Below are 16,879 nucleotides of genomic sequence, written 5' to 3'. Positions count from 1 at the left end.
AGATGACTACAAAGCAGCAGTGGCCGCACTCAACAGACATTTCGACCGATCACGATTTCGAAAATTTCAAAGTCAGAAGGGCGTGGCAAACTGCGACAGAATCAGTCGACATGTTCTACGCGCACCTACGCCGGCTTGCTAGCACATGATAAATAAACCAATGAAAAAGCGCTTAGAGACCAATCGGTGATAATGCGCGATATAAATGTAATAAATAAATAAATAAATAAATAAACATGCCCCTTCACAGATCAGCGGGAAGAGATTCTTGATCAGATAATTCTGGGCTGTAGATCTAAACTGTTGAGGAAGCTCATTCTCTGGCAACCGGGAATCTCTCTCGACGAAATCCTGGTCCATGCTCGTTCCCATGAGCTGTCCGACGCTAGGGCGGAAGAAATGGAGGCAGCCCTACATACACCAGTTGTCACGTTGCAGGCGCCCAAGATCCCGGCCATCAAAGAAGAGAAGGTAGAGGCCATCCAGAGGCGACCCCAGACATCACGCCAAGTGCCGAAACCAAGCCCAGGAGGACTGTGTGGGTATTGCGGTGAGGATCACCCTGCGACGGCTATGTGCAGAGCGAAGGGGAAGACGTGCTCTCGGTGTGGAAGACAACATCACTATGCCCGAGTGTGCCGTGGTGGACGGTTTCGACCGACGACGTGAAGGCCGCGGAACATGTCGCAGCGGGCCGACAAATGTCGCTGGTAGACCCGGCACCGGTGCCGGACGACCAACCGCCGGAAAGGCGCCCCATGTACAAAGACGAAGACGATGAAGAAGTATTCGTAGTCTCCTATGTCAGCCGAACAGGAACTCGTCGGAGGCCCCCTCCTATGTGCTCAGTGTCCATTGACAGTACGGATGTGAGAGCCCTCATTGACACCGGTGCCTTGGTCAACATCATGGACTCCGATCAATATGACCACCTGTCACCGCGACCCCCTCTGGCACCGTCCACCACCCGCATCTACACCTATGGAGGGACGGACCCGCTCCCTCTCAGGGGCGTCATCCAGGCCACGGTTGTCAGCGGCAGCTTCACCATGGAGGCGAGATTCCATGTCACCGATGGCAAGAAGGGGACTCAGCTGAGCTGTCACACTGCCGAAGGCCTGGGGCTCGTCTTCTTTGCTAACCAAGTCCACAAATCTCATGCAGAGGCGATGCTAGAGGAGTTCCCGGAGCTTATCAAAGGACTGGGGAAGCTAAAAGGCAAAAGGTTCAAGCTGCAAATTGATCCGACAGTACGGCCTGTGGTCCTCAGGCATCGACGTGTACCTTTCAACTTAATTCCGCAAGTAGAGGAGGAGCTGAGGCAGCTTGAGGAACTAGGAGTAATCGAAAAGGTATCTGGGCCCACACCCTGGGTGTCCCCGCTGGTCGTGGCGCCCAAGCCCAAGCAGCCAGGAGCAATTCGACGCTGCTTCGATATGAGACTACCTAACACCGCAGTAAAAAGAGAGCACCACATCACCCCTACGATGGAAGACATCGTGGCCGATTTGAACGGCGCAAAACGGTTCTCGAAGCTGGACCTGAATGCTGGGTACCACCAGTTGGAGCTCGACCCCGAAAGCAGATACATCACCACGTTTTGATTGCACGTGGGGTTACGCCCTTACAAGAGGCTCAGCTTCGGAGTGTCCTCGGCCACTGAAGTTTTTCAGAACACCATTCGGGAGACGCTGTCGGGGCTGCAGGGCGTAATCAATCTAAGCGACGACATCTTGGTATACTCCCACACACTTGAGGAACATCATACTCACCTCCGCACCACGCCGAGGAGACTGGCAGATTGTGGCTTGACTTTGCACAAGGCCAAGTGTTCATTTTACCAAGAGAGTGTGGACTTCTTTGGGTACACTTTCACCCGGGAAGGGCTGTTGGTTGACCAGAGGAAGGCTGAAGCGATCAGGACCGCCAGCACGCCACAAAACCCCACTGAGGTGAGGAGCTTCCTCGGTATGGCTATATATTGTGGACGCTTCATCCCCAATCTGGCAGCCATATCTGAGCTGCTACGCGCACTCACGAGACACGATCAGAAGTGGAAATTGACACCAGAGGCCAACAAAGCGTTCCAGGATGTCAAGGCGGGCCTGCTGGACAAGATGATGATGGCATACTTCCACCCACAACGCCGAACGGAACAGGTCGTTGACGCCAGACCGGTGGGCCTCGGCGCAGCCCTTCTCCAGGAACAAGGCCCGACGTATGGAAGCCAGTGGCCTACGCCAGCAAGGCACTCATATATACGGAGACCAGATATGCCCAAATCAAAAGAGAGGCGCTGGCGATTAAATGGGCGTGCCAGCACTTCCATCTGTATCTGTGTGGCCAAGAATTCAGTGTTGTGACTGATCACAAGCCCTTGCTCCCGCTGTTTGCGGGCTCCTCCCGACTGGCCTCACCCAGGATTGAACGTTGGGCCGTGCAGCTGCAAGGCTACAACTTCAAGGTGGTGTTCTGCCCCGGGGCGCACAACCCCGCCGACTACTTGTCCCGTCACCCGGAATCTTTGACGTCCTCCACGTAATCTGTGGACACATGCAACACAGAGGCATTCATACACATGGTGTCACAGGGCGCATGTCCGAAAGCCATGACCCTTGAAGAAATCAGCTACGCCACTCAAGAATACCCTACGCTCGTCCGAGTTTGTGAAGCCCTGGAGAACAATGGATGGACTCATTTCATGGAGGGGGCTCGAGCCCTCCGGCTGCAGGTCAGTCATGCACGTCAGCAGCTATGGCAAGTGAGAAGTGAGTTGAGTGTAGGAGCAGAAGGGGTGATCTTGAGAGGGCATCTCATCGTAATACCCAAAAAGCTCCAGAAGATGATCCTCGCTTTGGCTCACGTCGGCCACCAGGGAATGGCCATGACCAAGGTCAGACTACAGTTCCCGGCAATGGACTCCATGGTGGAGACGATGGTGACCCAGTGCCATGCCTGCACAATCAGCGGAGGAGACCCTGCCCCGGCACCGGTGCTCACAGAAGAGCCGAGCAATGCCCCGTGGACACAGTGTGGATTTCGGTTGTTTTCCCGATGGATGACACATGCTGGCAATAGTTGATTCATACTTGAAGTTTCCGATCGTTGTTGTCGTCGTTGAGGCCTCCACCGCGTTCCCAATTGTGAAGAAGGTATTGGATCAGGCATTCGCAATGATGGGGTTACCCGAAGAAGTCAAGTCTGACAACGGACCCCCTTTTCAGGGGAGAGAGTTTCAAGAGTACCTGGAGAGCTGAGCAGTAAGGCACAGAAAAATCACCCCACTGTAGCCTCAGGCAAACGGCGAAGTAGAAAGGCTCATGAGAACCATCAACCGGGTGCTACGCATCGCAGTGGAGGGTGGTGAAGATCCGGAGGCGGCCTTAGAAGAGTTCCTGGGCGTGCACCATCCGACTCCCCAAAGCACCACCAAGTGTGCCCCGGCTTATCTCCTGTTCAAGCGGGCTCCAAGGGATAGCATTCCGGCTGACCCGGCGTGGGTACCCGTGGAGAGGGATGATGCCGCTGTTCAGGCATGGAGGGAGACCACAAATCAGAAGGCGAGTGAGGCCCGGAGAGCTCAGGAGCCCCAGCTGAGAGTGGGAGACCGGGTGGTGATCAAAGACCGACACCCCGGGTGGAAGTTCCGGACGCCCTATGAGCCTGAAGTATAGGAAGTGGTGAATGTCCAAGGCACAATGGTTACTGTCCGAAGAGGACAACAGTCTGTCATGAGGAACAAGCTTCAAGAAGACTGGAAACAGATGGAGGTCTTGAGACATGGGGGTGTCAAGACTCTCAGTTGGCCTTCTCCCCCGCGAGGTCACCGGAAATAGGAGGCACGGGGCCGGAGTCACCAAGGACGGCAAGTCCAGGGATTGCGGAAAATGCAGGACCAATGACTCCGAATACTGGCGCAGCGTCTGTGGAAGGCACCCCGGCTGGGGTGTTAACATCCCCGTCTTTCCGGAGCCAGCGGAATGGTCTCCGGCCGAATCCAGCACCCAGCCAGCGTTTGAAAGACTTTGTATATACCTCTCCGTGAACTGTGCAGTTTTTCTGAGTGGACAGGACTAAAAGAAGGAAGGGATGTAGAGAGCCACCCGGCCTCTCCTAAAAAATGTATCTTTTGCATCCATGCATCCCTACACCTCTCGGGGTGGGCTCGCCACGAGGATATAAATAAAGGGGTCGTAGACCGCTCTGGGTCTTCCAGCCAGCAGTGATCCACTGTCTCAAGTGTCACTTATTACAGCGATGCTGCGGCCTATGCCCCTAGGTCCCGCCGCTCTACAGCTGGTTCGGACCGGTCTTGCACATTCCAATTCCACTGTGCGGTGCGCGCATGACCCACCCTTCTTTTGTCCCACCTTGAAGACCACGGTGTGTGGTTGTCACCGTGCAGCAGTGGCATGCAGGCAGCAAAGCGTGCAAGCCTTGCACAAATGTGAACGCAAGGCACTGCACAAGTGTGTGGCCGCACGAGCTGCTGAACCTTCGTCTCCAGGCCCAGGGGCATAATAAATAAAAAATGCCCTACTGCCCAGGCCCATGGCCATATACATACAGCAAGTGCGTTGCACAGGCGTTGCGGCAGGCAATTAAAATGCACAGAGACTGTGAGTGGAGCTTCAGTTCTCGTGACAGTGCCCTTGCTGCTGCTTTGATATTTAAACGCATTGCCCCCACCCCGTAGGTGTCGTCCCCCAACCCAGTCCCAGGCTCAGAGGCTCTGCTCTCAGTTCAGTTGCAGAGACAATTTGTATTTGTGGTGAGGAGGCTTCCTGGACCTCGACCACCCGGCACTTCGAGGGCTATTGTTACGCAAGTGTACAACCACAAAATATGGTCACAGGGACACCGGGATTGACTCAAGATTTTCTAGCTTCACGAAGTCCAAATCAACCAGTACATGGGCAGCTTTCAGTGACTCGCCCCTCTAGTTATTATCAACAGCATCTCTAGTTATTGAGCACTTCGGGGCTTATTTACAAGTCCCCTGCACTGCCGGTGCCTCACTTTTATATGTGTGAAAAAATGACAAGCCAGCAGAACAAAGGGCTTGTAAATAAGCCCCTTTGTATTTTAGGGATACATTAAAAAGGTGGTTGCGGATGAATTGCTGAAGCCGAGCCATTCTGTTGTTATTCCATGTCATAACACTTTAACTAATTCTACATTCTTCACTGTTTTCTCCTCTTCCAAGTAGTGGTTATAGTGGTCAGGGTCTATTGGGAACAATGTTCCAACTCTTTTTTAATTTTACTGTAACAGTTGCCTTGCTCTCAAATTCGTTGTCCCCACCCCCATTACACTCATTATAGTCCCCATACTTTTTAATGCACTTCAACATTTGCTTCCATTTAATGTGCCTGAAAACATAACCTTCAGTGCAGCCGAAGTCTGTACGAAACCGACAGAGCTAAAAGTGTGTCATATTCTAAGATTCAAACTGCAGGCATGATTGCTTCTTGGAGTTAATATTAATTGGCAGTGATGCTGTGAGGATACAGGGGAGAGGTCAGTCACATGAAGCATGCAGAGCTTGCACCAATTATTACACTGATGAGTATTTGCAATGCCACTGTGCAGAGATCACAGCATACACAGTGTGATGGACCTATGATCGTCAGAGCAACTCCTAAGAAGATTGCAAAACAACACTGCCTTAAAATGGCCATTAAAAATGTATGTTTCTACAAATGGTGTCCTTTGGTAAACTTTGAGCTGGAGTGGTCTACTTTCACGAACTCCAAAATTGTTCTGCCCCAAAGCGCCTTGTGTCTGTGTTTTTTCTTAATGATGCTATACAACATTGTTATCAGGAAACAAAGAAGGGAGTGAAGAGATATATCACTCATGGACTCAATCTCCCCTGTAAACTATGAAAAAACAAAAAGAGTCCACTGTGAGTTACAAAATGAAGTGCTGAAAAGTGACTAAACCCAAGCAAACCGTTTGGTTACTAGCATGGGGAAGCAATGGAGTTCCTTAAAATAACCCTCACCCACCAAAAGGTCCCTTGGTGGCAGGCTTCATCATCGGGTTCTTCCTGCCCGCTGCAGGAAGGGCGTGCTTTGCCAGACGGACACGTGGGAGCACTTTGAATTGAAGTGAAGTTATGTGTATTGGTGTGAGAGTGGGAGGGTCAGGAATTAGTACATTTAAAAATACCTGGCTTTGTGGAAAAACTAAACTTTAATGCTCCCTATAGATGATATTATTTAAAAAGTGGAGAAAGCGGAGGGAAAAAGTCTTAATTAGCGACTCCCTCGCTGGTTGACATGTTTCAAAGCTTAGCCCTTCTTCAGGGCCAAATACAATGATCCCTGTTACCACTCTGACTGCTGCCTAGTGCTGTTAGCCTTGTAGGTGTTTTGAATTAATAGACTTCTATGCAAAACATTCGTTCAATACCTACTTGGCAATATTCTTAACAGAATGAATAAGCAATTTCTTAATTGACAATCTGGAAGGATAGAGGGAAAATAATTAGTAGTCTTGACATACTATGAGTGTTCTCATTACATATTTTGTGAGAAAGTAATTTGATTTGATTTGGAGCAACCCTTGACCCCACCATGTAGGTCGTTCCCCCTCCACACAGCACCGCCTGTGCCTCCCTGCCCCAGCTGCCGCTGCTGAGGACATTTGAGGCCCTCCACCACCCGCAGGCTGCCACCTGCGCCTCCTCCCTGGTGGCCAGTGGTAGGCCGTAGGTAGGTTTGGTCATCCTCCGCTTAATTGCTTTTATTGTATTGCCTGTATTTTCAATGTTGTGTCTGTGACTGCTGTTGTCTGTCTTCCCCCGCTGCCTGTACGTGGTCCGTGCCCCTTTGTCTTCCCTCTGTTCCCCTCGCTGTCCCCGTGCTCTCTCTGCCCGGTCTTTCCTTCTGTACCCCTCGCTGCCCCGTGTCTCTACCCGGTTTTCCCTTCTGTTCCCTCGCTGCCCCGTGCCTCTCTGCCCGTTCTACTCTCTGTTCCACTCGTTTTTCCCTCATTTTTTGTGCCTCTCTGCCCTCTGTTCCACTCGTTTTTTCCTCATCTTTTGTGCCTTTCTGCCCTCTGTTCCACTAGTTTTCCCTCGTTTTTGTGCCCTTCTGCCCTCTGCTCCACTCGCTTTTTTGTGCCTTTCTACGCTCTGTGTCACTCGTTTTTCCCTTGTTTTTGTGCCTTTCTGCCCTCTGCTCCACTCGTTTTTCCCCTCGTTTTTTTGTGCCTTTCTGCCCTCTGTTCCACTCGTTTTTTTGTGCCCTACTGCCCTCTGTGCCACTCGTTTTTCCATTGTTTCTGTGCCTCTTTTGCCTTCTGTTACCTTCGTTGTCCCTCACCGCCCTCGCCGCTGCGGCCCTGTCCCCCTGACTGCCCACTACCCATTCGCTGCCCTCACATCCCGCCTCCCACCTGCTCCTCCTTCCCACCTCCCCATATATGCCAGACGCGGACGTCGCCTTCTTGACAGAGACCTGGTTTAACGACTCCTCCGCACCCGATATCACCATAGCATTCCCAGACGGCTACAAGATCACCTGCAGAGACCGCACCAACGGAGTCGGAGGAGGAATCACCATCGTCCACAAGAACAGCATCAGGGTCTCGACTAGCACCGACAACGTGCTCACCACCGCAAAACACATGCATTTCTAGATCCACACAGACCCTAATTCTACCCTCAGAGGCACCCTCGTCTACCGACCCCTCGGACCCCGCCCCCATTTCAGCGACTCCATCGCCGACTTGATCAGCACGCACTGACCTCCATTGGCTACATCCTACTCGAAGACCTGAACTTTCACCTTGAGAACAACAACGACAACAACTCCACAACCCTGATCGATAACCTTGCCAACCTCGGACTGAAGCAACTTGTCACAACGCCCACCCACTCCGCCGGGCCACACGCTCGACCCAGTCTTCTCCTCAAGCCCATACGTCTCCATCAGCCACACCACCGAACTCCTCTGGACCGACCACCGCTGCATCCACTTCGCCTTCCAGAAACCCACCACACACCACCGCACCCAACAGATCCCCCGCCACTGCTGGAGCAAAATCACAGAAGACCAACTACACGCAAACCTTGCTCTCAGCCCACCCACCGAACCCTCCAACACCGATGTCGCTGCCCACAGCCTCAGATGCTGGATCGAGGACTGCACCAACACCCTTGCCCCGCTAAAGAAACGCCCCCACAGAGACAACAGCAGGAGGGCCAGCTGGTTCACCCCGGAACTCCTAGCCTCCAAGCAAGCCTGCCAGAAACTAGAGAACAAATGGCACAGTGAACAAACTCCGGACAGCCACGCAGCACACAAGGACGCCATCCGCAACCACCACCACCTCATCAGGGCGGCCAAGAGGACCTCCTTCAAAGACCGCCTTGACAACAACGCACACAATAGCAAGGAGCTCTTCAACATCGTGAAGGAACTCTCCAACCCCAGCTCCAACACCAACGACATCCCGCCATCGCAAGCCCTGTGCGACTCCCTCGCCACCTTCTTCCTCCGCAAGATAGCAGACATCCACGACAGCTTCAACACCCAGACAGCCCCAACAGACAGCAACACAACAGACCCTCCGTACACCATCGACCACGACCCCCTGCTAGCCTGGGCCAGCATAGGCATCGATGACACCATCAAGACCATGTGCTCAATCCACTCCGGCTCTCCATAGGACCCATTCCCTCACCACGTCTTCAACAGAGCAAGCTGCACCATCGCACCTCACCTGCGCAAAGTCATCAATCTCTCCCTCGAGACCGCGACCTTCCCAGAGATCTGGAAACACGCCAAGATCAACGCCCCACTCAAAAAACCTAAGGCAGACCCAAGAGATCTCAAGAACTTCCGTCCCATCTCTCTACTCCCCTTCCCGGCCAAGGTCATCGAGAAAACCGTCAACAGACAGCTAACCCGATATCTCATAGAAAACAGAATCCTGGACCCTTCCCAGTCAGGGACCACAGCACCGAGTCTGCCCTCATCGCCGCCACCGACGACATCAGGACCCTGCTGGAAAACGGCGAGACTGCAGCACTCATCCTCCTAGACCTCTCTGCCACCTTCAACACCGTCTGCCACCACACACTACGCACACACCTCCACACCGCAGGGATCCGAGACAAGGCTCTGGATTGGACCACATCCTTCCTCTCCGGCAGAACCCAGAGCGTCCGCCTCCCCCTATTCTGTTCCAAAGCCTCCGAGATCGTCTGCGGCGTACTTCAGGGATCCTCTCTCAGCCCGACACTGTTCAACATTTACATGGCCCCGCTTGCACACGTAGCCCGACAGCACAACCTCAACATAATATCCTATGCAGACGACACTCAGCTGATCTTCTCCGTCACCAAGGACCCCATCACAGCCAAAGCCAACCTCCATGAAGGAATGAAGGCTGTCGCCGACTGGATGAAGACCAGTTGTCTGAAGCTGAACTCAGACAAGACGGAGGTCCTCATCCTCGGCTCAAACCCTTCAGCCTGAGACGACTCCTGGTGGCTGACGGCATTGGGGGCAGCCCGACACCCACCAACCATGCACACAACCTGGGAATCATCCTCGACTCCACGCTCTCAATGACCAAGCAAGTCAACACCGTCTACTCCTCCTGCTTCAACATGCTCCGCATGCTCCGCAAGATCTACAGATGGATCCCGACAGATACAATAAAGACTTTCACCCAGGCCCTCATCAGCAGCAGACTCGACTTCGGAAATGCCCTCTACGCGGGAGCCCCGACCAAGCTCATCAAACGACTACAACGCATCCAAAACGCCTCGGCACAACTGATCCTCGACGTACCACGCCACGGCCACATCACTCCCACCTGAGAAACCTGCACTGGCTCCCCATCAACAAGAGGATATCCTTCAAGCTCCTCACCCACGCACACAAGGCACTCCACAAGAATGGCCCAGCCTACCTCAACAGACAGCTCTCCTACTACATCCCCAACCGCCAGCTACGCTCCGCCGACCGCTTACTCGCCACCGTCCCGAACATCCGAAGAACAACCACCGGTAGGAGATCCTTCTACCACCTCGCCGCCAAGACATGGAACACCCTCCCACTGAGCCTACGACAGACTCAAGACCTGCTGACCTTCAGGAGTATACTCAAGACCTGGCTGTTCGATCAGTAGCGCCTTGATACCCTTGCGTGTATGTAGTGCGCTTTACAAATGATTGATTGATATATTTTTTCTGTGATATATTTTTCACTTCATGCAGGATATTGAGTACATAACTAGAGACAATGCCTGCCCGTGGCTCAGTTGAACACTGAATGCTCAAAGAGTACTGGTATTTGTATCCGGAGCGAGCTTCAATCAGTGTCATGGAACTCTGTACAGATGCGGCAATGACTTGCTTCTGGGTGCTAGAAAGAGTAGAATGCTAAACTCCCCAAGATAGCCGCTTCCAAATGGCTCCATTTCCTGGTTGGAAAAATTCTAGGATGTGTGTTTGCGGCAGCGGCAGCTATCCGAACACCGATGTGCATATCAATTAAATCCAAAAACAGTATGAGGGTGGTTTTGGCATAAAACAAAATATATTTATTATTATTGGGATCAACTGTAATGCATTATTAGTTCCTTGTGGAAAGAACAGGGGTATTGTCACTCACAGTGAAATATGCTTCTTGCTGACCTATGCAACTCGCTCCCTTAATGCATTCATTCTGTTCCAGTTATCTAGGGCTGGCGTAGTGCGTGTGGATTAATGTGTACATGAGTACTACTGGATAGTACTTTGGCCAAATGAATGCCCACACTCCCAAATGTTTAAAAGGTGGATGTATGTAATGGGTAATAAGGTTGCAGAGTAATGCATGAAACCCTGGGGTATAGATATAAGTTTGTAAGTACACTGTGTGATAATAGATGATGCTTCATTAATTAACTCTTCCTGATGTATTTAAGGGAATTGTTGCACATGTTGACGTTAATGCAAGTTAGTGCTTAAACATAATGGCACCATCTGGTTATTGTGTCTTTATCTTGTGGTGGTCTAGGGTCATATGACCTAGTACAGGTTTAAGAGAATTATCTTATTTGGCCCCATGGTATGTGTGAGAAAGTGCCATCTTTCTTGCATGGTATGCCCCCACTATTTGCTGAATTGCTGATGTACTTCGACTGAGTGTGCCCTGGGCTCCTGCCAATCAGGTGCCCAGGGCCTGTGTTCCTTCCCTAAAACTGTGTTGAAGCTAAACCCCAATTGGCATCTCTGGCCACATGTCAGTCCCTGGTAAATGGTACCCTAGGTACCCAGTGCATTGTGACCAGAGAAGACCCCTAATTGCTGCAGCACATATTGTGCCACCCTCAGGGGCCCTTTACCCTGACACACACACACTGCCTTTGCAGGCTAGAGGTCCTGGTGCAGAACTAAACAAAGAGTCGACCTGGCACACACCCCTGTGTAACATAATGTATGAGGCGACATTACGCCCCAAGACCAGTGGCACAGCTTAATTCAAAAATATACAACGTTAGAAGTTTATCAGTTATTCAGCAGGTACTCGGTGCTTTTTTCCTCTTTGTATGTTCAACCATCTTCAATCAACACGTGGGAAATCATGCAATTTTCCAAATTTCAAGTGTTCCTGATGTGACCATCCGGACCTCTATCAAAAACACGACCAACGCATAATTTGTCCAAGGCATGTTCTTTGTTCAAACCCAATGCATTTCGGACTGCGTGAGTCCTTCCTCACGGGTAACTACAAGTGAAATATTACACCATTACTGCTTGCTTACGTATGCAATAATACATATGAATTATTTGAAAAACTGTTTAAGAAAACAACGTGATATTGTTAATGTTGTGCATTACCGTGCACATTACTACATTTGTCATCCTACAAAATATCAAACAAAACCCAATTACATACCCCTATTACCTCGTGAAACTTTGTGAATACCTTGCTTTTCACCCACTATGAACCTACTCTCTTTTAAACTCACCATGCCCAAAGCATTCCTCCAAACCCCGAATCCACATGTGCTAAGCGCAGAGCATAAGGGATTGAGAGTCGTATTTGCTACACACGAGTTGTGCGGAAGGGTAAACAACAGGAGGCTGACTGACGACGTACGAGTGGTGGGGGGGTGTTTGCAGAGGTTAGTATGACTGGTATGTATTATGGGCGACTGGGGTGCAAGTCAGGTAAGTTGGGAATGACGAAAGGAGTACGATAGTGTGTTGACGTGCAAGCAGGATGAATGTGGATAGAAAGGGGATATGGGATTTGGAGGAATGCTTTGGGCGTGGTGAGTTTAAAAGAGAGCAGGTTCACCATGGGTACGTTACTCACAATCTTCAACGTTACAGAGACTATCAGCTTCACTAAATTACTGAGCAACTATAAATGCATGTGTAACCACTGTAGATGTGAATATCATCTGAACATATTGAAACTTAACACTTGATGAGCATGTTAAAACATGAGTTGATGAATAGCACATATTATTTGGTTTCATTTACAGATGGGACCCCTGAAGAAGGGCACTTAGTTGCCCAAAATGCATCGGGAATGTTTTATGTTGAAAGATAAAAAATGTTTGTGAAAAGAAAGAAATTCTGAGATTATATATCAGATTGGAAAATAACAAAGCAAGAAAAACATACTTTATTAAAGTTTTTTTCAAACTACATCCTGTTTGGATTGTTACAATCATTGGATTTGAACATTGTATGCCTTTTCAGGCCAGACGGCTGTGCACTAAGGGACATCCTCTAGTTAGGAGATGCTTATTGAGTTTATTTCACATACTGGGATTATCCATGTGGGGTTGGGTACAAGCTGTGAAAATGGTCACCCTTCCATGTTTTATTTATACCCTTGGAATGCTTCTCCTTCAGATTCCTTTGTCCACATTACGTAATATAGATTCTAAGATTAAATCTTTTGTATGGGGATCAATAAACCCCGCTGAGCTGTCACAAAGCTGAAAGCACATCACTCTCATGAAGGTTTGTCTCCCCCATCAATAGAACATTTCACCCTTGCATTGCAGTTATCCCAAGTGGCGTACATGGTAACTGACATCTCCGGTACACCACAATGAGTACAAATAGAACAACGCCTCCTATCCACATAAGTGGGCCTTCCAGCCTTGTATGGGACAGGAACAAGTGCCTTGACCCTAATAATCCATTACTGTCTGCAATGCGCAAAACTTGGCAAAGGGCACATCGTCTGATGGGCTTTAACCTGCGTATACACAAGAAAGCCCCTGTGTGGAATAATACAGGTATCCGCCTCAAAGAAAAGTATTATCCTGGCCCCAGTGGGAATCAGCAGGTATTTTCACATTATTCCAGTTTCTCCAGGATGGACGCCTCAAATCTTTTGAACAACTAACAGAAGAGTTTGATCTTCCGGCGCAGCAAGCTGAAATCTACACACAACTTCGTAACTGCTTAAATAAGAGTTTAGGATCACATCCCTGGTTACTACAATGTTCATCAGTAGTGTCATATCTGCACACTTGGGGGAAGCATAAAGGAGTTACATCTGTTTTCACAGTCTTTATCCAGAGATCTTCGTATCAGATGGCAAACCCGTTTATCGGTTTCTTGCGAAGATGGAGAATGGATGGACATATTGGAAAATCTAAATAAGGGTGCCCGTGAGGCCAGAATGAAATTTTGTTTATTTAAAATTCTACACGAATGGCATTGGTCACCGATAAAATTGCACAGTGCAGGGTTGCTTCAAACTGTTGGAGGTGCGCTGCAGTTGGTTGCGACATGACTCACATTATATGTATTTGTCCTATGGTTCAATCCAATTGGTCTTATAGAGGCCACATTTTGAATAATACACTACCTATACATCTCTCACTTACGCCCGCCACCATTCTCTTACATGATTTCCGAGGTTACCAGAGCCTCTCCAAACCACAACGTCGTCTTATGCACACAGCACTAGCCACTGCTAGAATATGTATATTACGACAATGAAAGTCACCAAACCCACCATCACAAGAGACCTGGCTGGTAGCCATGATACATACTGCCTCCCATGAACATGCTAATTATAATATTCAGGACCAGACGGCTTTATTTCTACAAGTCTGGGATCCTTTCTTGCATTTAGAAAGCGACCAAAGCGGGCAAGATTGAGAATGGAGATGTGCTACTGTTAATATCACCTCTCATAACCATCAAACTCCCATACATGTTTACGTAGTTCAATAGAGGTCTGGGAGCTACTCTCTTTCACTTTATTTATCATTAATATGATTATTATTGTACCAGATGTGGCTTCAATTCCCATTCTGCCGCATTTTAATTTATCAAGTTTCTATTTTAAAGTATATTTTGCTTTTAATGATATACCGCCATATCTTTTTCATTTCCACCCGTTTTTTTTTCGTTTTTTCTCTTCTCTTCCCCTTTACTTTTCTTTCTTTTCTGCATGCATCCTTTTTTATACCTCTTATTCCTTTTCAGATATGAACTCACAGTAAAGGCAATATTATAATAAGAATGGTTCAATGGTTTTAAATCGTTTACTGAAATTTCAAGTTAATCTTCAAGAAAGACACATATGTGTGCGTTATAATAATCTCTTCTAATACTACTGTTATTTATGTCTTATGAATTTAATTTAAATATGCATAGGTGAGTTAGGGGAATTTTCCCAACATGTTGATAAATAGCCATATCTGAACTTGAGGCTACATTTTATCTGATTTATGTAAAATTGCAATTTAATAGTGAATATTTTACTTCTACCTTTCCATTTAATATATATATTCAAATGTCTATGTCATTTATTAATCATATAAAAGCATAGTACTATATAAGTTTGAATGCACTTGTTTATTCATCCATTATAAGTGTATGGTTCATGCTATAATATTTGTAATTTATTGCAAAAGACTAATGTAGAATTATAACACAAAAAGAAAATGTTTTGCAACCACATTTCTGTCGCAAAACATTTGTACATAACAATTTGAATCGGTATTTGGAAGGGTTGCCCTAAACACGTCCCCTCCAAATACTGATTCGCAAACCCAAATTGTGATTCGTAAACAGGTCAGCAAAACATGAATAGGGCTTTGTACACTGGGAAATGCCTTTTTACTTTGGAAACGTCCCGATTCTTCGAGTTGGGCCGTTTTCAGCCTCAAAAACGCTTTCTCCATCTAGCCCAATATTCCTTTTTAAAGGCATATCTGACAGTAATAACACAAATACATTTACTAATGTTTTTCAGCACAGCCCCACTGTAATTTTACTTCACCAATCAGACAAATAACTTGGTACATCCACAAGGAATATGTTGTTCTAAGTGGTAGACATTGATTTAGGTGTTTCTTGGAGACAGAGAAAGAATATTTGCATATAAAACTGAAGCCTCAGCTGAAGTACGGCACACAATAATTATGACATGAGGAGAAATAATGGCACCAGGAATACATACTGCGTTATGGTTAAAAACATTAACAACACTAGGGGCCATATTACAATAAGGGCCCTGGGGTGCAAAGGGCGTTTGCGCCTACTTTGCAAGCCCCCGGGCACATTGGTATTACAGAAGGGGGCGCAGGCGCTTGTGAGTCCTCTTCTATAATACCGATAGCACTGGAGTACTTAAAGCGCCAGAGCTACCTTCAGAGGGTGTTTCCTCATTTGCATAGGGGCATGCCCTATGCAAATTAGGGAATTCCTTTGACTCTGCGCCTGTGCCATATTAAAGAAGCAGGCGCAGAATCAAAGGAGCCCTCAGAAGGCGCACTGACAGTGTGCCATTTAAAAGGTGGCGCATTGTCAGTGCGCCTCCTGAGAGCAGCCCTCTGCTGGGGGAAAAAGGGGGTCCCATGGAACCCCCAGACATCCCTTTGCAGGCGGGTGTAGCCACTGACTGCACCCGCCTGCAAGGGGATCTGTATTACCCATTAAAAAATGCAGGGGGGGGCTGCACAGTGAAAACATGGAGCAGCTGCTCCGTGTTTTCACATGAATGCGCTGCCCTGGGGGCAGTGCGAGTTCGCGACTGCCCCCAGGGCAGCGTATAGATCATAATAGGGGGCATTGAGATTGTTTGCACCGAGCGCACCTTTTAAAAAGTGCGCCGGGCGCAAACAATCACAATGCATAATGTAGTCCAAGATGCATTACAGTGCCAGGAATAACACTAAGATTAACATTCATGTGTGAGACATTGTAATAATGCTCTATGGTAGTACTGTGCAACAGGCTAATTGCTCTCCTAATATTGAATCCATAGCATGGCCATGGTTGACTGAGGCACAGAAAGAGGTCTCAGATTACTGCGAAGTGGAATAAAGTATTCATAACAGTTTCTGCTGAAATATAGAAATGTTTAAAATCATAATTGCAATGAAAATCTTAAGAGGTGATTAATGTTGAGAGAAAGCCTATTGCTTGACAAAGAATACCCGCATATTATTGAAACTGGAATGTTAGAATAAGTTTGTTTTTGATTCTCCCTGTTTATTTTGTCGCAGGTAGGTCACAAACATGGTCAGCTTGTGTAAGGTTGAGCAGCGCATGTGTACGATGAACTATTGTTCCATTCTGCTAGGATACCATAAAACGGTGTTGATTGTACCTTGTCACTCACAGTTCCACGTCTGAGAACACAGTTTCTCACTCTGCGTTTCAATACCCAGAAACACACAGTTCCTTGCTGATGATATTTCCCAGGTTTATTTCCAACCACCCCGGTGATGCTGCCAACATGCAGTCACTGAAAGCTCTGTTCTTGACACCAGCGAAGCTACTCGGAGCTCTGCTCATGGAGCCCACTCATATCAGATTTCAATTCTTGATAAAGTAAACTTACTCAGAAACATATTCCCTCTTATATACCTACAGTGAATCAGTCTT

General features: G+C 48.3%; 1 protein-coding gene across 4 annotated transcripts in view; it reads right to left on the bottom strand.

Annotated features, from left to right (window-relative positions):
- The window catches only part of HSD17B3 (hydroxysteroid 17-beta dehydrogenase 3), a 910,057-nt gene that overhangs the window by 804,915 nt on the left and 88,263 nt on the right, over nt 1–16,879 (bottom strand). The gene's annotated exons all lie outside the window — the stretch shown is intronic.

The sequence above is a fragment of the Lissotriton helveticus genome, chromosome 2_1 (genome assembly GCF_964261635.1).
Source record: "Lissotriton helveticus chromosome 2_1, aLisHel1.1, whole genome shotgun sequence".
Classification (NCBI taxonomy): Eukaryota; Metazoa; Chordata; class Amphibia; order Caudata; family Salamandridae; genus Lissotriton; species Lissotriton helveticus.
Note: the sequence above shows the minus strand (reverse complement) of the source record. Positions and strands in the feature narration are given on the sequence as shown.